Source organism: Peromyscus leucopus, chromosome 10, assembly GCF_004664715.2.
Source record: "Peromyscus leucopus breed LL Stock chromosome 10, UCI_PerLeu_2.1, whole genome shotgun sequence".
In the NCBI taxonomy this organism is placed as follows: domain Eukaryota; kingdom Metazoa; phylum Chordata; class Mammalia; order Rodentia; family Cricetidae; genus Peromyscus; species Peromyscus leucopus.
Genome location: NC_051071.1, coordinates 89,208,293 through 89,227,829, shown reverse-complemented (window position 1 = coordinate 89,227,829; position 19,537 = coordinate 89,208,293). Strand labels below are relative to the sequence as shown.

The 19,537-nt window shown below is 41.4% G+C and overlaps 1 protein-coding gene and 1 non-coding gene across 2 annotated transcripts in view; both read right to left on the bottom strand.

Moving 5' to 3' along the window:
* LOC114691795 (ATP-binding cassette sub-family G member 3-like) overlaps positions 1-15,836 on the bottom strand; it is a 69,188-nt gene extending 53,352 nt beyond the window's left edge. Inside the window, exon 1 of the mRNA XM_037209249.1 lies at positions 15,754-15,836. The gene's annotated coding sequence lies outside the window, so the exon portion shown is untranslated. The remainder of the gene's footprint in view (positions 1-15,753) is intronic.
* Positions 13,174-13,279, bottom strand: LOC114691886. The gene has a single exon (XR_003734287.1). It is a non-coding gene; the product is annotated as a U6 spliceosomal RNA (small nuclear RNA).
* Positions 15,837-19,537: the final 3,701 nt, after the last annotated feature.

Below are 19,537 nucleotides of genomic sequence, written 5' to 3'. Positions count from 1 at the left end.
TATGAAGGAACACAGATGGACAGACTAAGCTCCACACACTCAGTCTCTCATGGTGCTAGGACCAGGACCTTCTGTTCTCTGAGTTTGAGCTGTGGTGGGGATCCAAAACCATCAAGCACATGTCATGGTGCCCTGGGATGTGCCATGAGGCACAGCTGTGCAGGTGGGAGTGACTGACAGACACACTCCTGGCTCAGGCTGTGGAGGCCTGAGGACAGGCAGCCCTGCCTCCTGTACCGAGAATGACATGGCTCTTATGGATGACTGCTGAGCCTGAGAGTTCTGAGCAGGTGGCTGGAAGATTCTTTGGTTTGTGAAACTGCCTCATGCTGCAATTTGTGTGCAGCAGACAGGGGCTGAGAACTTGGAACCTGAGTGAAAGGATTACTCCATTTCCACAGCTTCTTCCTTCTTACATGGTGGTTTGCTGCTGGATAGGATCAGAAAATTCTTAGTTAGGTACACAGCTCAGGACTCCTCTTTATTGTGGAACTCAATGCTCTGTTTAGAATTCCCACTTCCCCTAAAGCATCCAGTAAACAAGGCTTTCTTTAGGAAAACCCATAAACTGAAGTGCCTACCTGGAATACAGGCTACAAAAACCTCTAGGGGTAGCAGTGGCAAAGAATTGCTGTGGGATGGTCTGCATGTCAAATTGCTCTGATTGGTCAATAAATAAAACACTGATTGGCCAGTGGCCAGGCAGGAAGTAGGTGGGACAAGGAGAGAGGAGAATTCTGGGAAGCGGAAGGCTGAGGCAGAGAGACACTGCCAGCTGCCGCCATGACAAGAAGCATGTGAAGACACCGGTAAGCCACCAGCCACGTGGCAAGGTATAGATTTATGGAAATGGATTAATTTAAGATATAAGAACAGTTAGCAAGAAGCCTGCCACGGCCATACAGTTTGTAAACAATATAAGTCTTTGTGTTTACTTGGTTGGGTCTGAGCGGCTGTGGGACTGGCAGGTGACAAAGAGTTGTCCTGACTGTGGGCAAGGCAAGAAAACTCTAGCAATAAAGAATATACAAAGAAATTCTTTAGTGTGAATGATGCTCTGGAACTATATTGTTTTTAATCTCTTGTTCTTTTTTTCTTACTCTTTTCTTTGTTCTAATCTTACTTTCTACACCTTTTTGTTGTTGTTTATTTGAGACAAGAGTATCTCTGGGAAGCCCTGTCTGTCTGAAACTCACTGGGCATACTAGGCTGGTCTTGAATTCAGAGATCCACCTGCCTCTGCCTCCTGAGTGCTGGGATTAAAAGTATGCATCACCACCTCCTGTCCATTATTTGTGGGAGGTTTGTGCTGGTATTGTTACTGTGGTTTATTTCCTGCACTATGACCAGTGCTGGGGATTAAGTCCTCTCTAGAAGGAAGCTTAACAATAAATCCTCACATCGATGAGTAAAACAAATTCCCTTCCACAGGTGCACAAACCACAACAACAAAACACAAGAATGTGAGGAAACAACACTTCCTCAAAAGATCATAACATGACAGCAACAGAATGGAAACATATTTAAATTAGGTAAAGTGCTGAAGAAATCTTTCAAGAGTTAACATTTAAAAAGATTGCAATTTCAAAAGGATAGACAGCTGAAGGAAATAAGCAAAACAATATAGGATATGAGTGATAAGAGAAATTTTAAAAATTAAAATTTTGAAAAATTTTGCAATTAAATATTTTAAATTCAGGAGAAAGCATCACCAACAGACTAAATTAACTGAAAGATAAAATATCAGGACTTCAAAGACAAGCTTAATGAGTTATTGCTTTCAGAGAGGAATAAAGAAAAAAATGATGACCACCAGGCCATAACAGACAAACCAAACAGAAACATTATTTTATTAGAATAGAATGCTGAAGTACAGACTAAAGATATAGAAAACCTGTTCATTCAAGCACTATCATAAAATGTTCTCTATCTATTGAAAGATTAGGATGTCCAGGTACAGAGATAATTGAGACCACCACATAAATATTATCAGAAAATAATCTTGTCATACTACACTCTTGGTAAAATTCAGAGAATTCAGAACAAGAAAAGAATGTTGGAAACTACTAAGAGAGGAGCCAAGTTATTAACAACGTGCCTGATTGGGGAAACAGTCAGAACAACAGCACATTCCTTGACAGAAATGCTATAGGCCAGAGCATGGACCTATGTATTTTGAGCACTCAAAGAAAAGAACTGACAACCAATGTGACTACAGCAAATTTGTAAAGACCTTCAGGATGAACATAACTAAAGGAATGCTGACCACTGAGGCTGCCGTGAGGAAAATACTCACAGGAAAATAAAAACACAAAGGAAGAAGACAGAAAGCTACAATCCCAAGAGCTCAGGAGAAAATAACTCCTGTAGTTCTCAGGAATCAACAGTATTGACTCAGTAAATGTGCTGGTTAGTTTTTTGTCAACTTGACACACACTGGAGTCATTTGGGAAGAATCCTCAGCTAAGGAATTGCCTCCATTGGATTGGCAAGGATGTGGGGCATTTTCCTAACTGATGATTGATGTGGGATGGCCAAGCCCACTATCAGGTCCTGGGATGTTTAAGAAAGTAGGCTGAACAAACCGTGTGGAGTAACTAGTGAGATGTGTTCCTCTAGCATCTCTGATTCAGTTCCTGCCTGAGTTCCCACCTGGTTTCTTTCTGTGGTGGATTGTGATGTGAAAGTTTAAGTCAAATAAATTTTTTTCCTCCCCAAGTAGCTTTTGTTCATGATGGTTTCTCACTACAATAGGAAGTAAACTGTCAATGAGTCAGCAAACATCTAAGATGAGAGAAAAAGAAAAGCACACATAGTAGTTGAAGATAAAATGGAAAATCAAAAGATGAACAGAAACCTGCTAAATTATAGGATTTCATTCAGTACAAACATTTCAATACTAACCTTAATATAAATGGTCTTAATTCTGGAGTAAAAGATGCACCTGACAGGCTGAATTGAAAAGCAGAAAACAACAGCCAATTGCTTATTGCAGCAGGAAACTCAACTAGCTGGCAACTCATATGAAGACTGAAAGTTCAAGGGTAGAAAGTTGCATTTTAAGCAAACTGCAAAAGCAAACAGGAGTAGCTATGCTTCTACCTGACAAAGCATATATCCAGCCAAAGTTAGGAAAAGTAAAGATAACTACATATTAATAATTGGAGCAATTCACCACAAATGACTATAAAATATATATAATGAAAATCAGTATAGCAGACTCCATAAATCAAACCGTACTGGACAAACACAGCTAGATAAAATAATGGTGGGTGACCTTGGTTTCTTATTGGTACTTTAATATTCTTTAATAGTATACATTTATTGAGGGAAGTCATATCTGTGGATGAATATTTGCTGTTCTGTGCTGTAAGCACTGATGCTTTCTCTGCAGTATGTGAAGAGAACTCAGTGGTGTGTCTGTAATCCAGACAGCTTGGTCTAGACTTAGATTTGCCATCATAGAGGGAGTGTGTGTGTGTGTGTGTGTGTGTGTGTGTGTGTGTGTGTGTACATTTGGGTCTTTGTGTGTCTGTGTGTATTTGGATCTGTGTGTCTCTGAGTGTGTGTATGTCTGTGTGTGTCTATATATAAGTGTGTGTGTGTGTGTGTGTGTGTGTGTGTGTGTGTTATTATTTGCTTTGCTTTTTCCATCTCTTTCCTTTTCACTCTTATCTAGTTATGGTAAAAAGTGGTTGTCTCTGCTGTAGTTATTTCAATGGTGGGTGCTACAGTGTTGGAATTTATTTCTTTTTAAATTTATTTTATTATTTTATGTGTATAAGTGTTTGCCTTCATATCTGTCTGCATATTATGTGCATCTCTTGTGCTCGTGGAGACCAAAAAGAGGATATCAGGTCCCCTAGAACCAGAGTTACAACCATTGTGAGCTGCCACATGGGTGCTGAGAATTGAACCTTGGTCCTCTGGAAATGCAGTAAGTGTGCTGAACCATTTCTCTAGCTCCTGGAGTTTCTTTCTTCTTGTTAGTAATGTATATATTCTGTAATCTGTAAATTTAGGAGGCAGGTAGTTGCTTATGAAGTTACTCTGACTGACTCATGATAGTTTAGTGATGAAATTTTCATGCTTTGCTCTGTACCCTAGTGTAGGAATCTTAGCTATCCATGTGGTGTGTGAACTATTCCTTTTAGAGTTGTTCAGCACATATGACACTGCTTGAGTATGCTCCCCCTTCAGTGAGACAAACCTTCTGGAAGCTTAGGGGACCATGCACACCCTGGGTTCTGCTACTTATCTGAGTGACTGTTGAAATGAACAAAGCATGCTTCCTACACTACCAGGATTATGGTGGGATTAGGGAGACTAAGGGTATCAGGCTGAGGACTTGGACCCTGGGGCCCTGTGAAGCAGCACAAACTTGGAGCTCACAAGAAGGGAATGGTTAGTGAAGGTTACTGTCTCCTTTTTCCTGTTTGTGCCTTGGTAGCCCCAATCCCCGACAGTTTTGTCATAAAATCTTTTAGAACTTTCAGATTCTCATATTTAATAGGAACATATTTCAAGTCCAGTGATATCTATGTTCATATATTTCTATGCTTTAAGATTTGATGCCTCAGCATTTTACTAAGAAAAGTACTCTTAAACAACATCAATGACTGGTCTCCTGGCCAGAGAGCCCCAGTCTCCAGGCCCTACACCCCAGGGCACGTCCCATTTGCCTCCCCCTTCCATGTCAGCCCCAGCAGCTGCTCAGCAAGTAGGACTCCTACAGGCAGGCCACTCCACCAATACAATCACCCATTGGACTCTGTAACCTACAAGACACACCCCACCCCCCAAACCTACCTAACCCACCGTCCTCCCCCTGGCCAAGCATCCCCTGTGGCATCAGTGACCCCCAAAGGCACAGACACCACTGCACCAATCAAAGGAAGAGCCCCAGCAGCAGGTCAGCGGTGGCACCTGGAGGCGAAGGCACCACTGCACCAATGGGAAAAAGAGCAGCCCTGGAGGAACAAGCACCACCCATATCAGTTAGAAGAGCAGGCACAAGTAAAACCTACACCACTTGGGATAACAGACTCCATAGGCACAAGGAAAACCCACAACAGCCAGAAGAACTGTTCCATAGCTGAATCTAGGTATCCAAATCCACAAACTCCAGCTGAGATAACTCTACTCAACATGGCAACCAGCCAATCACCAGAACCTCTGGCCATTCAGGACAAAAGACAATAAAGAAAACAGACAATAAAGGAACAAAAAAACCATCCAACAAAGACATCACAAAAATCAACACCTGTACCTATAATTACCCAAACCCAGATGGTTAGACAGAAGTGTAAGAATACACTCAACAATATCAAAGACCTCACCATAAATCCAGTTACACTAAACCTGATAGAAGCAAAAGTAGGAAGTAGCCTCAAAATACATTGGCACAGGAGACTACTTCCTAAATATAATATCATCAGCAGACACTGAGATCAACAACTAATAAATGGGATCTCCTGAAACTGAAAAGCTTCTGTAAGGCAAAGGACATGGCCAATTCAGCCTACAAAATGGGAAAAGATCTTTACCAACCCCACATCTGACAGTGGGCTGGTCTCCAAAATATATAAAGAACTCAAGAAACAAGACATCAAAATACCAAATAATCCAATTTAAAAATGGGTACAGATCTAAACAGGAAATTCTCAACAGAAGAATCTCAAATGGCTGAAAGACATTTAAGGAATTGTTCAACATCCTTAGTCATCACAGAAATGCAAATCAAAACAACTCTGAGATACACCTCTGAGATACACCTCTGATCTTATACCTGTCAGAATGGCTAAGATCAAAAACAGTGATGACAGCTTATTTTGGAGAGGATGTGGAGTAAGGGGAACACTCCTCCACTGCTGGTGGGAGTGCAAACTTGTACAGCCACAGTATGGTGGTTTCTCTGAAAATTGAGAATCAATCTACCTCAAGACACAGTGATACCATTCTTGGGCATAAACCCAAAGGATGCTCAATCATACCAAAAGGATACTTGCTCAACTATGTTCATAGCAGCATTATTTGTAATAGCCAGAACCTGGAAACAAACTAGATGCCCCTCAAACAAAGAATGGATAAAGAAAATATGGTACATTTACACAATGGAGTATTACTCAGTGGTTTAAAAAAAATCATGAAATTTGTAGGCAAATGGATGGAACTAGAAAAAAAATCATCCTGAGTGAGGTAACCCAAACCCAGAAAGACAAACATGGTATGAATTCACTCATAAGTGGATATTAGATGTAAAACAAAGGATAACTAGGATAAAATTCACAGCCCCAGAGAAGCTAAGTAAACAGGAGAACTCTAAGAGGGACACATGGATTGCCCTCGAAGGAGAAATAGATGTGATCTCCTGGGTAAATTAGGGGTAGGGCAGGGTAGAGGGGAAGGGATGGGAGATGGGAACATGGGGGAATGGGGTGATCCAGTTGGGGGAGAGACAGAGTGAGAGAGCAATAAAAGAGAAATCTTGATAGATGGGGCCATTGTGGGGTTAGGGAGAAACCTGGTGCCAGAGAAACTCCCAGGAATCCACAAAGATGACTCCTAGCAATAGTAGAGAAGGTGCCTGAACTGGCCTTCTCCTGTAATCAGATTGGTGACTACCCTAATTGTCATCATAGAACCTTCATTCAGTAACTGATGGAAGCAGATGCAGAGATCCACAGCCAAACCCTGGACCAAGTTCTAAGCAATCCAGTGGAAGAGAGGAAGGAGGGATTATATGAACAATGAGGGTCAAGAAGATGATGGGGAAACCCACAGAGACAGATGACCCAAGGTACTGTGAGCTCATGGACTCTAGCCTGACAGCTAGGGAGCCTGCATGGGACCAACCTAGGTCCTCTGCATGAAGGTGACAGTTGTGTGCCTTGGTCTATTTGTGGGGCCCCTAGCAGTGGTGCCAGGATCTGTCCCTGGGTCAAGAGCTGGCTTTTTAGAACCCATTCCCTATGATGGATGACTTGTTCAGCCTTGAGGCAAGAAGGAGGAGCTTGGTCCTCCTCCACTTGATATGCCAGACTTTGTTGACTTTCCATGGGAGGCCTTACCCTTCCTTTCTGAGGAGTGAATGGGGGGGGGCTGGTAGAAAGGAGGTGAAGGGAAGGGAATGGGAGGAGAGGAGGGAGGAGCAACTGTGGTTGGTATGTAAAATAAATTTTAAAAAAAGATTTAATGCCTCTACTTTTTATTAAGAAATGTGCTCTTTTGCTTGTCTTCTGTTTCTTTGCAATAGGTAATAGAAAGAATAGTCATAAAAGTCACAGGTTTTGGTAACTGAACGACATGACATTCTATGGCCAATAAACCTTGGCTCCTGCATGTGCTGACATGTGTAGACTGGTACCTCAGCTCCCAGGTGGCTGCTGAAAGCACACAGGCTGGGGAGAATGAGGACACAGCTCTCCTGCAGGCATTTCTAGTCAGCCTTTGACTTAGTGTGCTGGGAATCAAAGGTGTTCTACTATACATGGAAACCTAAACCTCTTTTCCAAAACTTTGTACTTTTTTTCATGAAATAGTTTAAATATTTTCTCCCTAAAAAAAAAGGAAGGAAGGAAGAAATGTGCTCTTAGAGAATATTAGTCTTTAAACTTTACTGTAGACTGAAGATTTTTGGTCCCGCCAGTTCCCACCAGGGCTGCAGCTTTTTTTTTGTTGTTGTTGTTGTTGTTTGTTTGTTTTTATAAAATAATCACTCAGAGGCTTAATATTAATTACACTCTGTCTGGTCTATGGCTCAGGCATATTGGTAGCTAGCTAGCTAGCTATTATATCTTATATTAATCCATTTCTATTAATCTACATTTTGCCTCATGGCTGTGGCATTATCAGCCTGCTGGCATATTTTTCCTTGGTTGGCTGGATGGCACATCTCCTGACTCCACTATTCTCTTTCCTGTCCCTCTCCTTGGATTTACCACCTGCCTCTAATCTGCCTTGCTATAGGCCAAAGCAGCTTATTTATTAACCAGTGGGAACAACATACATTCACAACACACAGAAAGACATCCACCAGCACTTCCCCTTTTCTATCTAATCAAAAAAGAAAGTTTTATCTTTAATATAGTAAAATTATATATAACAAACAGTTATCAAGCAAGAATTACAGTTGCAATATCTAGTCTATTTGTATTTGGCAAAATTAAAAAAATATTTTATCATCTATCCTATATTTGTGAGTCTAAAGTTTCATATCTAATTTATCTTTTATCATAACCAAGTAAAATTATAACTATCTAGTCTTCAATACATCAATGACCCCAAAAGGATATAATATTACCTAAGTAAACAGGAAGTGCTTTGTAAGAAACTTCTAAAATTCTGAAAATGACAGAGACAACTGCCTGCCTGGACAGTCACCCAAAGTTCCTTTGCAACATTGGGCACCCATCTTCAGCCTATAGGTCTAGAGTTTTTTAGTCACTTCTCCCTGTGTCCTGTAGAATATCTGGCAGTCTCCTCTACAGAGTAGGAACCTGAATGACCATCACGCCTTGTTTTGGCAAAATTTAGTGGTCACTTTCCTATATGTTTAGTTTATATAACATACTGTCAAGCAGTCCAGGCAAGAGCAGTTTCATGCCCAAATGGCTAACTTTTACTATAAAGAAAGTGAATACCATATGGAGTTTAGTTGATAGGCATCATCTTCTTTTAAGTAAATCAGTGCTGCCAAGAACAGACTCACTCTGTCCAGAAAGTCTGTCTCACTGTCCAGAAAGTCTAAGTTTTTAAAACATTTTAAATACCATATTCTGTAGGTTCTTGAAGTGTTTGAAGTTTACCTACCTAATTGGAATATATCTTTATATACCTAAAAAACTTAACTACCATGACTATAAATCTGATTATCATAGAAGACTCATTATTAATCTGTATTTCTTAATTATACATTACAATTTAAATGAGTTGCATAAACATAATACCTTAAACAAGGGTAGAAATACATATACAGTATATATAACAAAATTAACTTTAAATTTGTGACAATAAACCAAAATTCATAGCAATGTAAAACATTTCAAATAAATCGTTGCTCTTTAAAAGTAGATTCAGTAATCTATCTTTTCATCTTATCACATCTATAATATCCCCTTTTCTTCTTTAGGAAGAGATTATATTTATAATCAACCTGCTTTAAATAAAAATAAACATTTATGAACAATATTTTATTTATAATTTTTGGGAATTTGGGTGTAGCTTCTCATACTACTTCCTGCTGGTTGGGGGCACTGGCAATCTTATGGGGATCCTGAGAAAATTAAGAATTACAATTAAATCTTGGCTATAGTAGCCTGTGAAACTGTATTGACCTTTCAGGGGGTCTTGGCTGATCAAACCATATTGGCCTGGAAGCAATCCACAGGTTCTCATCTTCTGTGAAAACAAAATCATAACCTCTTTTCCAAAGTAACATATCCTTAGACACAAATTTTGAAGTCAAGATACCTTTAAAATATATTTATTGGTTTAACTTAGTAGCCTTTACAATCAAATGTCTCTCTGCAGTTAAAAATCCCAAAGACAATATAATCCAGACTTTCTGTGTAATTTCCATCTTTATGTGGCTAAACTTTTATATTACTTTTATTGCCTCTTTAATATTTTTTAAAACCATCTATTTTTTTATATAACTGCATATACTCTTTTCCCTCTCTCTTCTAAGCCTACCTACATTTTACATACACTGTAAACCATTTAGAGTTTTATTCCATCTGAATCTGTCTCATTGTGAATCTATAGTCCTTCTCTTATCAGGAGAGATTTTAAACTGCTAAACTGCATGGCTAGGACCAACACAGCAGCCTTGGCTGCAGGCTCCACCCATCTCAGCTGCCCAACACAGCAGAGATACACCTGCTGCCAACTCCAAGAAGGTTCCATGCCTCAAAAAAGCGGTGTGTAGCCCAGAAACCTTTTTTTCCTTTTCCTTTTTTTTTTTTTTTCTTCTTTTTTTTCTGTACTAGCAAAAGCTAAATCCATAATGGAGTGTGCTGCATGGATTGGAGATACTTCTGCATACTGTGGTGGGAATCAGCCATGCTATAGGTCAAGCCTACATGCAATGAACCCGCCATACTCTAGTTCACAGCTTGTCTGAGAGACACAACTAGGAAGCTGTTTTAAGCTCTGTTTTAGAATCTCTTCTCAAGTTTTCTCAGGTTTTAGGTGGAAACTTGAGCCAACACGTTGGGCAGCCAAAAGTAGACTAGAAGTTTTTCAGTCCTGCCAGGTCCCACCAGAGCAGCAGCTGTTTTTTATAAAATAATCACTCAGAGGTTTAAGGTTTAATATTAATTATAAACGGTCTGGTCTGTGGCTCAGGCTTATTGGTAGCTAGCTAGCTATTTATCTTAAATTAACCCATTTCTATTAATATATATTTTGCCATGTGGCCATGGCATTATCGGTGTTCTGGGAACTTGTTCCTTGGGCAGCTGGATGGTGTCTCTCCTGACTCTGCCTTTCTCTTTCTTGTCTCTCTCCTTGGATTTGCAACCTTCCTCTAAGCTGCCTTGCCATTGGCCAAAGCAGCTTATTTATTTATTAACCAATGTGACAACACATATTCACAGCATACAGAAAGACATCCCCAGCCCTTTACCAACTATCACTTTGCTGACTTATTTTGTTGTTTGTAGGGAGCCGCCATTCTAAGATGGCACCGACTTCCTGATAGCCTAGCTGTAAACAACTCCATATTTGGCTATGCTCCTAGGACTACGTGTCTTAAGGTCTGCGCATGTGTGAGTATGGTAATTGACCTTATGTCCTCAGCCTATCCCGTGGCTCCTCTGCTTGCATTCTGGCGGGACCCAATCACAGTACGGCACGTTTGCCTGATTCTCTATATAAGCAGCGGCAGTTTAGTCCTCGGGGCTCCTCACCTTCAGCTCTCCCTTAATCAAGAGGCGCTCCAATAAAGTGTGATCTGAGAAGAATCCTCGCATGGTGGTCATTCTTCCTCACTGGTCCAGGAGCTCGCCGCAGTTGTTGTTATTTTGAAATTGTGTTTTAATTACAACATTTCTCCTTCCCTTTCCTCCATCCAAACCTTCCCATAAATCCCTCCCTGCTCTTCTTAAAATGAGCTCTTGTTCCTAAATTGGTACTGTGTTATGTATGTGTGTGTGTACATATATAGTATTTCCAAATATAACCTGTTGAGTACATATAATGTTAACTGTCATGGTTTCAGGGCAGACCATTTGGCTCCAAACAACCAATTGGTGTGCTCTTCCATAGGGAAGACCGCCTCTCCTGCTCCCAGCTTTCCTCAGTTGCCTGTAGTTCTTTGTGTAGGGCTGAGGCCCCCTGGACTTTTCTCCATGCAATTGGAATGTTCACAGCTGTCCTCCTCTTTAGCCCATGTTTGGGCAGTTGTGTTGATGAGACTTTATGGGTGTAGTTAGTAGGACTTCCTTGTCAGACTTTCTTGGAACAATAGTAACCAAATAATTACACAGACTTACTATTAATTATGAAAACTTGGCCTTTAGCTTAGGTTTGTCCCCAGTTAGCTCTGATAACTTAAATTAACCTGTTTCTAGTAATCAACAATCTGCCACATGGCTTTTTACCTCTCTTCCATTCTGTATGTCTGACTTACTCAGTGTCTCTCTAGTGTCTCTTGCTCACCTAGATTCATAACCCTGAGTTCCTCTCTCTACCCAGAAGTCCAGCCTACTCTCTCCTGCCTAGCTGTTGGCCATTCAGCCTTTATTAAACCAATCAGAAGGCACCTTTCACACAGTCTGATCAAACATCCTGCACCATCACAGCAAACTCCCTGACGCTCTTCCTCTTACACTCTTTATGTTTGCTTGGTCTTCCACAGTGTTCCCTGAGCCTTGCGGGAGAGAGTGTTTTGTAGATGCTTCCATTGGAGCTGTGTCCCCAAACTGCATTCTAACTGGTTGTGGTTTTCTGCAATGGTCTCTATCCTTTGCAAAGAGACGTGTCCTTGATGAGAGGTGGACTACACTTATGGGTTTAAGTGGGACTTACACTATGGGACTTACACTACTGGTGTAAGGACAAATGTTTTCAGAGTGTTGTTAAGGATTATGCTGCTTTAGTAAATTAGAGGTTATAGGTTCTCCTCCAATAACTGTGGCTTCACTAGCACTGATTAGTTATCTAGATTTCCAGTACCAAAATCAACTAGAGACTGCCTTAATTAGGGTTTCTATTATTGTGAAGAGACAACATGACCATGGCAACTATTATAAGGAAAAGCATTTAATTGGGTGGCTCACAGTTCAGAGGTTTGGTCTATTATCATCATAGTGGGACATGGCAGCATGCAGGCAGACATTTTCTAGAGAAGTAGCTGAAAGTTCTGCATCTTGCCTGTGCAACAGGAAGTGGTCTGTCTCACTGGGTGTGCCTTGAGCATACATGAGGCCTCAAAGGCCACCTGCACAGTGACACACTTCCTCCAACAAGACCACACCTACCCCAACAAGTCCACACCACCTAATAGTGCCAATTCCTTTGAGGGTCATTTTCTCTCAAAACACCACAGTTACTGGCAGGGCTTGTGTACCACTACTTCACCCACAGGGCTACTGGACAGGTCATCACTGATGTGGTTCATGATGTCATTGCTAGGGAGGACTGCTGTGTCTCTCTCCTTTGGAAGCTTTCATGTGCCTTCTAGTATCTTTAAAGATAGTCCTCAGGGCAGGGTGGCAGGGAGGGGGTATCCAAGTCAGTGACAGCTCAGGGGCCTCTGGGCCCTGTGTCTGAAATGCATGGTGTCTTCAGCAATGGGGAATTACCTTCCACCTCTGGAGGAAAACTAAGGGCAATAGCAATAGACTGTATGTTTTAGGAGTCTCTTAGACAGCCCTGGCCACAACTCACAAGAGGATGTCTCATATCTGGTACTTGTTTTTGTTTTTTGTTAGATGGTCTTTGGGATTTCCATCAGCCTAGATGAGAAAGGTTCATTAAACTATGTATGTGTATGTATACACTGAATTGTGGGCACTATAAGTTTTATTATTTTAGGAAAATAATTAATAGTGTGATTCCTTTTTCATCAATCCATATTGTTATTTTACATGTTTCTCTCCTTCTCCTGTATTTATCTCCCTCCCCCTTTCCAAAGGAGAATGCTTTTCTCTATCAAATCAATTTTATCCTAAAAATATGGAATACTTCACCAATGTGTATGTCATCCTTGCACAGGGGCCATGCTAATCTTTTCTGTATCATTCCAGGATATGTATATGTGCCCAGCCTGCAGGGCTTCAATGGGTTCTCAACCACCCTAAGGAGGGAATGTAGAGACAGGAGATACAAAGGAAAGACACCAAGTCTGGATTCTGATCAAGGTGCCACTTTATTTTTCTTCCACAAAGGTTTATATAGTTCCGCAGGGTGGGGGGAGCAAGAAGCTGTCATCTGCATAAGGTGGGGCAAGCTAACAGGATGTTTGTATAGGATGTTTACAGGGTGAAAGGGTCAAGGGCTCTGACTCAATGTCCTGTTGCTAGGCAACCTGACTGTAAGCTGATCTAGTTCCCTGTCTTATGGGGGTCTGTATTTTTCCACTAACTAGAGATTCTGTCCTTGTTCCTGACATATATGTGCTGCCAAAGCAAGTATGGAGGTTAACTTTAATACCTCACTCACAACAATAGATTCCCCAGATGCCCACAAGTTAACAAACATCAGAGTTAAACTGTGCCATAGAGCAAATGGACTCACAAGACTTATACAGAATGTTCTATAAAATCACTGAAGTCACATCCTCCTCAGCAGCTCATGGGTCTTTTGCCATAGCCCTGAACAAACCAGGAAAAGAAAGCTTACACCTGCACACAATAAAGGCCACTGTGATAATCCTACCAACAGCATTGTACTGAATATACAAATAGCCACAGAATTGTGCACTGTAAAATGGTGAGGTTTATAATGTTAATTATACTACAATAAAGCCATTGCTGAAGAGAAAACATCTGAAGCCAAAGTCATCTAGACGATTAATTTTTGTTTCACATCCTGAAGTGAGCTGGACAATAATCTTTATGGAGAAGAAATTTTAATTTTCTATGTACCAGCGTAGCTTGTGTGTGTGTGTCTGTGTGTGTGTGTGTGTGTGTGTGTGTGTGTCTGTGTGTGTCTGTGTGTGCATGTACAAGGTAGACTTTCCAGTTCTCTAATTTTCATAATACATCTTAATCCTAATGATTTCCTCAAGCAGCTGATTCTGAGACTTTGTACTTCATACAGTTTTCAAATACAACCAAACTTAAATGAAAATAATCAACAGAATGTCTGGGGTGTCAGGAAAACTGCCCTGAGCTGATCATACACCGTGTTCAAATACACTGAAATGTCACATGGTACTCCTGAAATACATGCGACATGGCTATAAGGTAAGTACTTACCAAATACTTAACATGAAATTCACATAACCCATATAAAATCTTGATTTGTCTTTAAGTAAGACCTGTTCATCAAGGGTGTCTGTAACAGGGTAAGGAAAATGTCAACTAAAATTTCCCTTAGCATAGGCACTGCTGCTGGCATTATGGGATGGTTCTAGGCACAGCCTTCCTTTGAGTCTCCTCTACATCCCAAATCAACACACACAAGAGATGGTCCCTCAAAAGCAAAGGCCAGGAGAAGCTTCTCTGAAAAGCCACTATGTTTCCCCTTCTCGTTCCTGAGCTGTGAGACTGACCGGCCCCCTCTTGTTATGGTCTCAAGGATTCAACTTAGGTTCTGCTCCTGCAGAGGACCTGGGTTCCATTCCCAGTTTCCACATGGGGACTTCCAATGGTCTGCCACTCCAGTTCCAAGCGATCCAGTGCCCTCTCTGGCCTCCAGGGGCACCAGGTATGCAAGCAGTGCCCTTACATACATGCAAGCAAAACACTCATACACAGTAAATAAAAATGAATAAATCACTTAAAATGTAACTCAATTCAGCTTTGAGGGCCCCTAAATGTATTGATGTCAATTCCAATGTTCTTTCTCACAACAATTCTCCATTCTAGTTTGCATTTTTTTCCCTCTCATCCTGCCAAATGCTCCACAGATCCTTAGACACAGTTATGTGCAGAAAAGATTCCACATGTGTATATATTTTAACACAGATTGATTGAAGAGACTACACTGTTAGAAAGGCCTGTGTTAACACTGTAGGAAGGGCTACTCTGTGCAAATGCCCAGGCCTGGACACATGGTGCTCAATAAATATGTGTTACTATTAAACTTTCTGTGTTTCTAAAACCAGACGAGCAATTACATCTCTAGTATTACACAAGAAAAGAAGATAGCATTGTAAATAATACACAGTCCACTGAAATCTGGTTGTTTTGGCCTTTAATTTTTCTGTCTGTTCAAACTTTTTCCACACTATCTGAGTAAGAGTTGTAAGAAGTTGGTGAATATTTGTATAGCAAACTAGAGATTTTTGGACAAATTTTAAATCGTGAAATTAAAGAAAAAGAATAAATTGTTCCAGTTTCTTGAAAGACCAGTGTTACCAAATTCCTTTTGCACTTGTGGTAACTTCACTGCTTGATAAATCTTTACCCACCCAACATCAACTTTATTTACCTTCACACATTTGGAGATCAGAGGTTGTACATCCACAACTCACTGCTGTGAACACCATACCCTCTGCAAACAGATGACATGGCCAGTAGTCTGCATTTCACACTTGCAAATGAAGCTGCAAAGGATTTCCCAGCCCTGCCTGCCCACACTCACCAGGGTCAGATGCAGGGGCCCAGTCTTCTTGTGCACAGGACAGGAGGAGAGCTGCAACTTCTCCCTGAGGCTCTGGCTTCTGCCCCTCAGAGTCCTAGAGTCTCTGCTTCCGGGCCACCTTTGCTGCCCTCCTTCAGGGGTGGCAACCTGGGCGACTCCCAAAGAGGAAGTAGGATGCCAGGACACCATGGGGTGAGGACAGGGGGCGTGGGGAAGGGGTGCGTTAGGGGAGGGGCCCTGTGGGGCCCTGGGATTGGGGAGTTCTAGCTCAGGATGAGCTTCCAGAGAGATGGGCAGTCTGCACAGCGCCAAGGGGCAGGCCCAAACCAGTGCAGCAAGATGAGAAATCAGCATTCGGATTCTCAGAAGAGACAAAAAGAAAGTAAAGGTTTTTGGGGAGCAGGGGAGGGGGTGTTTAGCACATGGGGGAAAAGAAGTAGGAGGAGAATAGAATATCGGCTTAACACAGAAAGGGACAAACACAGGGGGCAGGACAGCCCCGGATATGGCTTGTTAAGCGCCCAGGCTGTCAATGTAAATTGATTTTATAGTTTGATTTTATATCTGAAGAGACCAATTGAGAAATAATTCACTGTTCTCAATTGTAATCCCTATAACCAAGAGGTTGAGGCAGGAGGATTTTGGGTTTGGGTACCTGAGCTAAATATCGAACTCCATCCCTAAAGAACAAGAAAAGGAGGGGGACTAAGTGTAGACTGTGACCCTGCAGTCAGATGGTGCAGTGTGTGCAGTACAGGACACTTCATAGACCACAAAGTTCAATGTTGAAAACAAGTCAGGTTCATACTCCAATAGTCTCTATAACATTCCAGTATGAATGGGGGAGGGTCACAGGAGCCTCCCCCTCCAGCGGAGGAGCTATGGACAGTTGATGACTGCCAGGAGAGGGAAAGTCGGTTTTCTTCAGGAGTGTGGTCCTTGGTGTGTTGAATATCCAGGGGATGATTCTACTCCATGTGTGCATGGGCAGCACTGACTGGATTCCGTGGTCATTGAAGATGGAGAGGGAGTGAGGAAGGGAGGGAAGGAGGGAAGGAAGGAGGGGAACAGAGGATGGGGGAAGAAGTTGTTGGGAGGGGGAGTTTGGAGGGAATTCTGTTGAAAGGTAGCAATAGAGGGTGAGTGAGGCTGAGTATGATTAAAATACATCATATGTATTAAGTTCTCAAAATTGTTAAAGAATAATTTTTGATAAAGTTAACTTTTATCAGAGTACAAGATACACACAGAGAAAGTGCAGGCTGGGCAGTGGCCAAACTCTGTAAGCATGAGGACCTGAGTTCAGATCCCCAGCACCAGGTGAAAAGCCTAGTAGTGGGAGGGGGAGCCAGGGGGATCCCAGGGGCTTGATGACCAGCCATTCTGACTCAATCAGAAAGTCATGATTCATTCCTCAGGTTCAGTGTGAGAGTGAGGATAACACTATTGTTGACCTCCACAGGGATGCACACCCACATATAGCCACACAAGCACATATGTACAGAATTATACAAAATCTGACTAGACAGCTTGATGTGTATTTACAATGTGACATATTTGTATTTGTGAAACTCAAATTTTTTATAGAACATTTTGAGTATTTCAGAAGGAGGAATAGGAGCACACATCTAAAATCTCAGGACCCAAGGTTTGCAAGTTGAAGGACAGCCTATGCTACATAGAGGTTGCTGGCCAGCCTGGGCTACAAAGTGAAACTTCTTCTGCCCTCTACCTTGAAAAACAAAAGAGCAGAATGAAAAGGGAAGAGGGAGGAATGGAGAAGGACAGAGGTGGGGGAGAGGAGGGAGAAGGATAAAGCAGCAGTGAGACACACAGGAAAGACAGGAGCACAGGGCTTCCCTCAAGCTCCATCATGGCCACCCTTTCCAAAGGTCACCATGTTCCTCCTTCTGGGCATTTGTTGTCTACTTCTAATTAGTTTTTACTTCTATTGTGTAGTAGTGCTGGTACCTAACCCAGGGCTCCAGGCCGGCCCCAGGTATGCCAGAGTCACATCCCCAACTCCAAGGATTTGATAACTATGTAATTAACTTTCTGGGTGATTCTCTTCACCCCCTAATCCTAACTTGGCCTTACTCTAAATCCAACTGGATCTGGGACACCTGCCGTACACTTCTGGGGCACCTCGAGTGTCCTGGACCAACAACTCATAAGGAGTTATGAGAATTTTGTTTAAGAACCCATTACTCTGGAAGCAGCATATACACTCATACAGCTCACCACCTTCAAACTCAGTTTTTAAATTATTTTTGTTTAATTGGTTTAAAAAATTGTAGATTTCCACATGACTTTTTCATACAGATCTAATTTCAGATGAACTTCCTTCCACCTCCTCACCTCCTTCCTCCTCCCTTACCCCCAAATAAACCTTCCTATGCCAGAGTTCCCTCTCTATTTTCATATAATACACATTTTAGTATCCTCCCTAGCAATGACCCTCTTCACACATCCTGGCTTCTACAGGCATCCAAGGTAAACATAGAAATCTAAAAATTTCAAAGTAAGACCAACTTTTGTGAGTGAAATTTGTTTTCCCAGGCCTGGATTACCTCACTCTACATTATATTTTCCAGTTCCATCAAATCTGAAATATCCATGCTCTGTCAAAACAAATGATGCAAGCTTATTTTCCCTCTCGTTCAACATCAATGAAATTGTAGGTTTTGCCTTTAAAATGCTGTGCCTCTGACCTTCTGCAGCAGGAGACTCTGAGTCATGAACACATTCTTGGCCAATGGCTAAAACTAAAGGAATTTTATAAGCTTAATTGTCTACAATAGTGTGGTGATCTGTATCTTCCTCTCATGGATAATTATAGTGCCACTTTTCCATTAAGTTCATCACCAGTGCTATCTTAGCACTGGACATCTAGACAATTTCCATTTCCTCTAGTATGTCTAGAGGAGCAGTGAACACAGATGGGCAAGTATCTCTGTAATAGGAGACAGAGTCCTTTGGATTATGTGGTGGGAGAAAATCCTCACCAGCTACACCCTTGACAGGGGAATAACAGCCAGAATACAGAAAAACCTGGAAACAGCAAGAAACCAAATGATAAATAGGCTATGGAAATAAACAGAGAGTTCTCAACAGAAGAAACACACATACACGAAAAAGTAAGAAAAGAAAGAAAAAAGAAACAAAACTCAATGGATAATAAATATTTTTAAAGTGCTCAAGTCCTTACCCACTGGGGATTTGTAAATTCAATGATTTGAGGTCTATCTCACTTCAATAAAAGTGGACATCATTGAGAAGACAAATGGCAACAAATGATGGTGGGGATGTGAGGGAGGGGAAGCCCTTCCTCTCTGTTGGTAGGAGTGTAAAAGGATACAGGTGCTGTTGAAATCAGGGAGGAAATTTCTCAGGGACTGAAAATAGAACTACCATAAAAGTGAGTATATCCTGGTCCCCAATTCTATTCCATTTATTTGTATATCTATATCTGTGCCAATACTATACTGTTTTAATACTTTGGCTCCGTTGTATATCTTGGAATCAAGCATAATGATACCTCTAGCATAATTCTAATATTGTTTTCTATTTCTGTGAAGGATGGTGGAATTTTAGTGGAGATTATATTGAACCTATAGACTTCCTTTTTCTGGAACAGCGATTTTTTACAACAGTACTTTTTCCAGTCTATGTGCATAGAAGGTCTTCTTTCTGGGATCTTCCTCCATTCCTTTGTCAGTGTTTTTGAAGGTTTTATTGTGGGGATTATTCTTTTAGGTGATTTCTTGCAAGGTGTTTTGTTGCT